This window comes from Eubalaena glacialis, chromosome 1, assembly GCF_028564815.1.
Source record: "Eubalaena glacialis isolate mEubGla1 chromosome 1, mEubGla1.1.hap2.+ XY, whole genome shotgun sequence".
Lineage (NCBI taxonomy): Eukaryota > Metazoa > Chordata > Mammalia > Artiodactyla > Balaenidae > Eubalaena > Eubalaena glacialis.
The window spans coordinates 20,420,235-20,429,077 of record NC_083716.1 but is presented as its reverse complement, the minus strand read 5'-3'; the positions used below and the strand labels follow the sequence as shown (position 1 = coordinate 20,429,077).

The following is an 8,843-nucleotide window of genomic DNA, read 5'->3' as shown; positions in this document are numbered from 1 at the left end:
ACGCTTACAGCCACAAGGCACAGAAAACTGGCAGAGCAAGGTTCTCTGGAGCACATGCCACACCCTAGCAGAAAACCAATAATTCCTTGCTGAGAATACTGAGAATATTGTGCTCCAGTAGGAGCCAGCAGCATCCTTGGACCCAGTTAAGTGTCAGAAAGGAGCAGGGTTGGGAGGCTGAGTGAAGTATCACACCAATGTGCAATATTTACAAGAAGGATTCTCTTGGTGAGACAGAGAAGATAGAGGAAGCATTGGTGACATCCTTCAGCAACTCATCTCTATTGTCCTGGAGAAGTAGAAGCAGAGCCAACTTATACTCACAACTCTGGGTCTTAAGAAAACCCACTGTGAACCGTGGACAGTTCAGCTAACCCATAACACTGCCTGGCTCCTCCATCACATAAAATTCCTACCAATAGAAAATCCAGGGAGAACTCATCTCTTTCAAAGTTGAGTAATATAAATAAATGTCAATCCAGAAAGTACCTATAAAAATAGATCAAAAGGAAAGAATAAAGGGAAGACAGAGACAGGGAGACACAAGTAGAAGGTGGAAGTTCACTCACCAGATAAATGTTACCATGGATCAAATTTAGAATATTTTAATAAGCATATTGCCTGGAATTTATTTAAAATAAAACTCAAGCAATTGTTCAATAAAACAAAAACTCAGAACAGAGAGCTAAAAGGGCTCAGGGAAGATGAGACCACAGGAAGAATTGAAATACTGCTCTCAGGAGAGAAGTGGAAGAGAAATAGCACACATTACAGAAATGTAGGTCAGGTTGGGAGCAGCACAAAGGAGACTAGACACGACTGAAAGTTCACTAAAAATGTGGGCATTAGGCTTAAGAAAAAAATAAGCAATTGTAAATAGAAATACACACACACACAAAATTAACAGGATAAGGATAAAATTAAAAAATGGAAAGATTAAATAAATCCAACATATTTAAAATTAGTGTTCCTGAAGAATACAGAATCACTGAAATTATTCTTATACTGACGTATAAATAATATTTAAATAGATATAGATGTGTGTGTACACAAATTTTTTCAGAAACAAAAGAAGCATTGCATATATAGATCAAAAAGTCATACCATGTCCCTGGAAATTTTGAGAATGGTCATCGCCAAAATGAAATTCATGGTCATTGCCAAAATGAAATTCAAACAAGTGTCTGCCAAGGTATAAATGGATAAAGAAGATGTGGTATGTGTGTGTGTGTATATATATATATATACATATACATATATACACACACACATATATATGTGTATATATATATATATATGTATATATGTATATACACAATGGAATATATTAAGCCATGAGAAAGAAGAAAATCCTGCCATTTGTGACAACAGGAATGGACCTTGAGGGCATTATGCTAAGTGAGAGGTCAGACAGAGAAAGACAAATACATACTGTGTAATATCCCTTATATGTGGAATCTTAAAAAGCTGAACTCATAAAAACAGAGAGTAAAATGGTTGTTACCAGGGGGTGAGGGTGGGAGGAACTGGGGAGATGTTGTTTGAGGGTTCAAACTTGCAACTAGTAGATAAATAAGTTCTGGAGATGTAATGCACAGCATAGTGATTACAGTCAACCATACTGTATTAGAAACTTCAGAGTTGGTAAGAGATTAGATCTTAATTATCCTCACCACAACAAAGAAATAATGATTATGTGATGTGTAGAGGTGCTAGCTAATGCTACCATGGTAATTATATTGCAATTTATAAATGCATCAAATCAACACATTGTACACCTTAAACTGACACAATTCATGCGCCAATTATAAAAATGCAATTCAAACAAAATACTGGATTTCAAATATTAAGAATTCTCTGTGCAACCAGGCAAAATAATTAAATAAATCGACCCACCTCAGACTCTTCCCCAGTGAGAGTCAATCTAGAAAACAATAGAGCAAAGCCTAAAAGTCTTCATGGAAAGAAAGAACGGGACCAAAACTTTTACTTCCAGCCAAATTAACATTCTAGTATAAAGGCCATAAACATCTCCGAGCATGCAAGAACTCTGGGAATACAATCCCCATGAGTCTTTCTAGAAGGTGACTTTCTAGAAGATTCTCAAGGGCAAATTTCAGCCAATTAAGAGCTGAATAGAGAACCTATGTCTAAACTTAATCTGGTTAAGTGAGGGGATAAAACTAAAATAAACGTGGGGATTATAGTTACAGAACAGAGTGTAAATGTTTTACAAGCCCTGACAAAGTGGAAATGATAGGACAAAGTTGGGAGAAAAAAATGGAAGGTAGCATAAGCACCTTCACAGCAGGTAAATCAAGTAATAGAATTCTATGTCAAGAACCGTGAAGAGTGAGCTTTTACTTTGCTTGCAAGCTAACAAGTTATTCTGCCACGGTTCCAGTGATGCTTACAGAAAGCCCGGGACTCCTGGGTCAGAGGCAAAGCAGCATGAACTTCATGCTCACATCAATTCCCCTCGTCCCCCAAGCCCTATGGGGACAATGCAGAGCAGCCTGAGTTGATGCTGTGCCCACAGTGCGTCTGCATCATAGCTGAGAAACCAGAGTTTAGGAAACCCCAATCTTTTATAAGGGGTCTGTTAGAAAACCTGCCCAAACTTTGGCCCATAGGGAGACATTATCTTTATTATCTTGGGCAGCAAACAAATCTTTCCCCTGCCTTGGAGGGTGACATTATATATTCCAAGGTCCTTTGCTATATAAATATTATTGAAAAGATTGTCCCCAACAAAAGCTGATACAAGTCCTGCAGAAACACAAGAGACCCATAGACAATTATTGTCACCCAACCATATAAAATACTTAAATGTTTAAAGGTAAGCACTAAGAAAACTCATATAATCACTATAATCAGGAAGTGCATGAGAAAGAGGCAAGTTGAGAGGAAGCTGAAATGTACTGATTTCACCATAGTTCATAATAAGGAGTAAATGGTATTAGCCAAAAATCACTAGAGTAAATATAAAGAAACAGCCAAGATATACTCGCAACATGAAAAATAAGGCATGCAGCATCATTTGTAAAAGCCAAATCCCTATTTAACCTTGACGTTTCAACTGAAATGTCACTTCCCTATGGAGGCCTTTCCTGAACATCAGACCAGGTTTGCTATCCTTCGTATCGCCTCTCCTAGCTACCAAGGTCACACAGCTAGTTAGTGGTAGAGCTGAGATTCAGGCCTAAATTTGCTCGTGCTTAAGTCTGCACTCTTAGTAGCTCATCTCTGCTGGCTACTCACTGATGCATCTAATTATATTCCATTCACATCTGATAGTACAGAGTTTTGTTTTGTCCTCCAAGTTTTCATATATACAAGTCTTAATTCTCCAATACCCTTGTAATACCCGAGACGTATCTTATGTTTCCTGAGCATGGCCCCCAGGACCTAGCACAAAACAAGCACTCTTTAAAATCATTCAATGCATGGTATCGAACACAAATGAACATCTGGGAAGCCCACTAAATGCAGATTGATCACACTGCCTTACAGCACACAAGTAGCAGTTTGAAGGAGAAAAGCCAAGACCGACTCTACCTCCTGGTCCTAAGCACTAGATCGTTATCTGTCTCTAAAGAATTATGTGTGAAATTCCTGAGGTTATAAGGAGAAACCATACACAGTCCTTGAAATAGCTTTCAAGGGTGAATAATGCATGCTCTATATTTAATGTATGAGAATGCAAAATGCAGAAAATTGCATGAGGTCAAACTCCCATTCCCTGCAACAAGAGATCTTTCTGTCTTCCCGCCAATAAATGAATCACTGGTTATTAAATATTGTTAACCATCTAAACAGGGATCCACAAAGCCTGTGTTCTCTGATCTCTTTGTTTCAAGCCTTCTTCTAATCATGGACATCATCGCCTAATTTAGTGATGCCATGTATCTTGCACCTTTCTGAAAAGTGGGCACCATAGCTCCACTCCCTATAAAACTGGCTACCATGTTGCAATTTGAGGAAAAATAAATCTCACCATCATGATGATAGTCTGTGCAATTGAAGCCAGGATAAAGATGGCTCCGAGAAAATGGAATCTTTGACAGCATAATTTTAACACTGTCAAATTATTCAGCTTTTTTCTTAAAAGTCACTTAATACTCCACACAGACATTACTTTTGCCATCAAATATCACTTTGGAAAAAGTTAATAGTTTAGGAACGTCTACATGTTTATTAAAAGGCTAATACAGCAAATGCATGAGATGCCATAACCAGAGAGCCCTCTCACCCTGCGAGTTTTGTGTGATTGCTTCAGTCGGCATCATTAACATAGGGCATCAGAGAGAAGGGGGCGGCCAGTAAAGAGGCACTCCCAGTAATTAGAGACCAGAGTCAGCATCAGCACTTGTATGGTTTAGGAGGATGCTGTGACCTTTATTTGGTAAAGAGACCTTTCCTATCCAGCAGTAGTCTTATCTTTTACTTTAAAACTTAAATAAAAGATGTTGTTATTGCAAAGAACTTAGTCTTTGGGCTGAAGCTCATTCATAAGGGAAATGCATTTTTGATGTGATGATGATAGTAGTGGGAGTTAAGTTGACTGAGTGCTCACTGCATGGCAGGCACTGTCCAAAGTACTTTACACATGCTGTCTAATTTCCTTAAGTACCACACAATGGGTAATATCGTTAACCCCATTTTACAGATTTGAAAACTGAGGCACAGAGTTTAACTTGGCTAAGATCTCACAGCTAGTATGAGTCATAGGTATTGTAACTACTACACTTTACTGGTTCCTAGCAACAACTACCACCTACAATTCAGTACATGCCAAGCTACAACCTATGCATGTACAATAGCTGCAATTAAGTACATGCCAAAGGGCCCCATGGTAAGCATTTTCTTAGTTGATCCTCACCAACAAAACAAAACAAACAAAAAAAAAGAGGTAGATCTTTACATTCTCATTTTATGTATGAGGCAACTGAGGATTACAGAGATCAACAACTTGTCCATAAACACTGCTCCCATTACCTAATTTTTAGCTCTATATTGAAATATAAGTCTCAGTACATTAAAGAGTGTTTCCTTTTGATCATCTTCTGGAAGTTAAACTTTTCTTGTTTCTTCTAATGGTAACTCCCAATTCATCTCAGCATACACAGAGCCTTTTCAATTGGAGGGACTTTTGGGGCCCTGGTAGAAGTCTTCCAGCTTCAGGACCCTAAACACATATAACCTGAAGACCGATAACCATGACCCACTGAAATCTTGAGGAACACGTCCGAAGGGGTGTAGAGGCTGGGTGAGACCATGGCATTGGGGGTGGCTTCACTGGGGCTCCAGTTTTTCCGTGCTGTCTCCAATTGCCCTGTGTGTAGAGGGAGAGAGGACCAAGTATACCTTGACACAATCAGTAAAGCCTTTGTTTTCTGAGCCTGAGTGATAACTCTATGATATATTCCATCCCTCTCCTCCAATACATTTCTCACTCTTGGTATTATCTCCGTGGCAACTAGGAATGCATCCACAACCTTGAGGATATGTTTGTCTGCCTTTCTACCTATCTTAAGGTTAAGCCTGTTAACCTAAGTGTGTCAAAACATGATGGTTTCCAGCGCAATTTTGAATTAACTTAGTGAATCATGAAATCCTGGGAATCAAACTGCCCTTTTTCAAACCCATGCTATGCAGCTTGTCAAACATGAGCAACTTAGCCTTAGTGAGGCTCAGCCTCCTTCCTCATCTATACAACGAGGATAGAAATATAAGACTATTAGGAGGATTGGATGGGATTTTTCATAACGTATGAAAAATAAAACCTAGGACAATAATTGGTCTTTAGAAGGGCTCCACAAATGTTAGCTCCACCGTTGGAGAGCATCCCTTTGGCTGTATAATGTGTTGACTAAATGGATGTAGCACATGTGTCCCAGGGTTTTACTCTCAAAGGTTTCCAGTTGACTCTCTGTGGGTCATCTCAGTAGCCTGGTGGGGAAAAATAGGGGACATCCAGATTAGAGAACCTTGTGGTGAAACACATTGGTTAAGAAACAGCCAACCTCACACATTGCAATCCAAGTACCTTTGGTTGTTGAAGAGAATTGGCTTTAATTACCAAAATACCCTCATCTAAATTGCCTCTCTGAGAAAAAGAGCTTGAAAAGATTGAAGAAAAGGGCCTCTTTCCTATCTTCAGGTCTTCAGGGATGGAAGGAATGAAGCCCTCCCCTCATCACACCACCCAGTAGGAAGCTGGAATGGCTAGTTTTCTTCTGGGGATTTGAGATAAGAGACCTGAGTGAATGATCATGAATGTTCAGCTGTTCCACAAGAGGTGCCTCACGATGAGCCTCAAAATAGGATGAAATCTAGGCAAACCTCCCAGATGTGCACTAACTGGAGCAAAACCTTTTCTGTAACAAATGGCAAAGCTAAGGTTTTTGTGCTGTATATTTTTTTAATGGTGCTATATTCCAACTAATAAAAAAAAGTGATGCAAAATCAATAATTCCTACCTTCCCCAATGTACACCATCTAGCCTAATCAAACCCGTTGACTTGCTGCAACCCACATGAGGAACTTGTGTACATAGGTCTTCACACCTGCCTCTTGGAATGCTTCTCTTCACTGCTACCCCACTGCCCATCCTCTAATCCCAGAGCATTGTCTAGCCCTTCCATGTGGTTTTCTCTGAGAGCTGCTGCTCTCACTGACGTCTGTCCTCAGAAACCCAAAGGAACTTACCATGCCTTCTGAGCAACGCTTCTTACACACTGATTATTTACTCATTTTCTATAAGTGCTAGGAATTGCTTTTCTTCACAACTATTAATTATTTAAATACAGAGATTATGTCAGATGTTTTTTCCATCTTTTCACAGCATAATAGGCCCAGTAAATATTTGTTGGTTGGTTAATAATAACTTCTGTGTAAATAAATACTGCAAAATTTGTAACAAATGATCAATTCAAATACTTACAATAAAATATTTCTTCCCCATCCCTCATCTTAAAAATACAGCATTTTAAAGCCAGAGGGAAGATTCCTCAACCAATCTCCTCATTCTTTAGATGAATCGACTGAAGCTAAAGAAGGTGAAGTGACTTGATTAAGGTCACACATATAACTAGAAGCCAATTAGGGCCAGGGCCCAGATCTGCAGACTTCTAGTGATGTACCCTTTCTGATACACAGCGCGATGCCCCAGGGTTACACTCTACTTGTAAGTTGGTCATCACAGTTCAGTAGAGGGAAGACAGACTGGGAGCTAGATGGCATGGGGCCACATCCTTGTTCTTTCACTAATTCATTCTATGGCCTTGGGAAAATCGTTTAACCCTTTGGCCTCAGGCTTCACAGGTGCAGGAGGAAAGATGATAATTCTGCATGATCTAACTCAGAGTTCAGCAAACTACAGCCCACAAGCCAAATCTAGTACACACTTGTTTTGGTAAATAAAGTTTTACTGGCATACCCGTTTATTTACCTATTGTAAATACCTATAGTGGAAGAGTTGAGTAACAGTTAACAGAGACCATATGATCCACAGGCAAAAATATTTACTATTTGGCCCTTTGCAGAAAAAAATTGTTGACTCAATCTAACCTATATGTAGTACAGTTGTATGAATCTAATGTATGCAAGGATTCTTTTCATCTACAAAGTGCTATATCCACATTTAAAAAATCATTGTTATTGACAACAATAGTAGCAATAGCAATAGTAAATCATGAAATATCATTTGCAGTAAAGGCAATTAAAATTTTCTTTGTTTGGGACTTCCCTGGCGGTCCAGCGGTTAAGGCTTCGCCTTCCAATGCAGGGGGTGTGGGTTCAGTCCCGGGGAGCTAAGATCCCACATGCCTCCAGGCCAAAAAACCAAAACATAAAACAGAAGCCATATTGTAACAAATTCAATAAAGACTTTAAAAAAATTGTCTTTGTTTAATAGGTGGCATCTACATGATGTATTGCTTGATATGAGATCACCTCACCTCACCTCACCATTGTTCATAGTAACATGTTTTTGCAGAACCAAGTGACAATTTTAACAGATCCAGAAATATTTCAGAACTAATTAGATCATTTATATATAAAATATAAAACAAGTGTTTTCAGAAGAACATCAGGTCATCCATGGAAAGCATCTGCCCTCATTTTCATCACTAACCTGGCTCGCTATGTGGGTACCATCCTGTGTCATAAGTACCATGTAATGGAATTAACATTCACCTGGAAATACTGACTTGACACACACTGACCTTTGACTATTGGCTCTGTTACTCTAAATGTATTAAGCTTTTCCATTGATGTTTTTGAGAGGAAGATTGGTGGCTCACAGTGGTTTTCCCCTGCCATGTACTCTGGGCATGGACATTAACCAAGGAAGACAAATTGTTCTCAGCAAAGTGGGAGATTAATCATTGGCCATGTCCAACTCACTGCCATGGTAATGACACGGGATTTTATCCTAAGAATTACAGCAGTCATTGAAAGGCCTTAGAAGAGCTCTTCCTCTGATGTAACCACAATGTAGATAACGGGTTGGAGGTGCAAGAGCAGGTGTGGGAACTGGCTAGGAGGCTGCAGGACTAGCCCAAGCAGGAGACAAGAATGACTTGGACTAGAGTTGTCATGGAGATGGGGATATGCAAACCATCATGAACAAGCTGAAGCTGGGGGTGACGTGGGAAGAAGCAGAGGAGGCAAGACAGGCACTGGCTTTGTGTTAGCCCAGATCCAACCTAGTGCTGCACGAGGGCGGTTAGCGAGAATCCAGCTAGATTGCATTTCCCTCAGATTCATCTCCTGCCCCTATTTCTAATGGTCTTAGAGGCCCATAAAACCAATTCCAATTAGGTGTCTTTATTCCTCTC

At 39.5% G+C, this 8,843-nt stretch overlaps 1 pseudogene; it reads left to right on the top strand.

Moving 5' to 3' along the window:
* Positions 1–1,105: 1,105 nt before the first annotated feature.
* The window catches only part of LOC133090993 (nitric oxide synthase-interacting protein-like), a 51,809-nt pseudogene continuing 44,071 nt past the window's right edge, over positions 1,106–8,843 (top strand).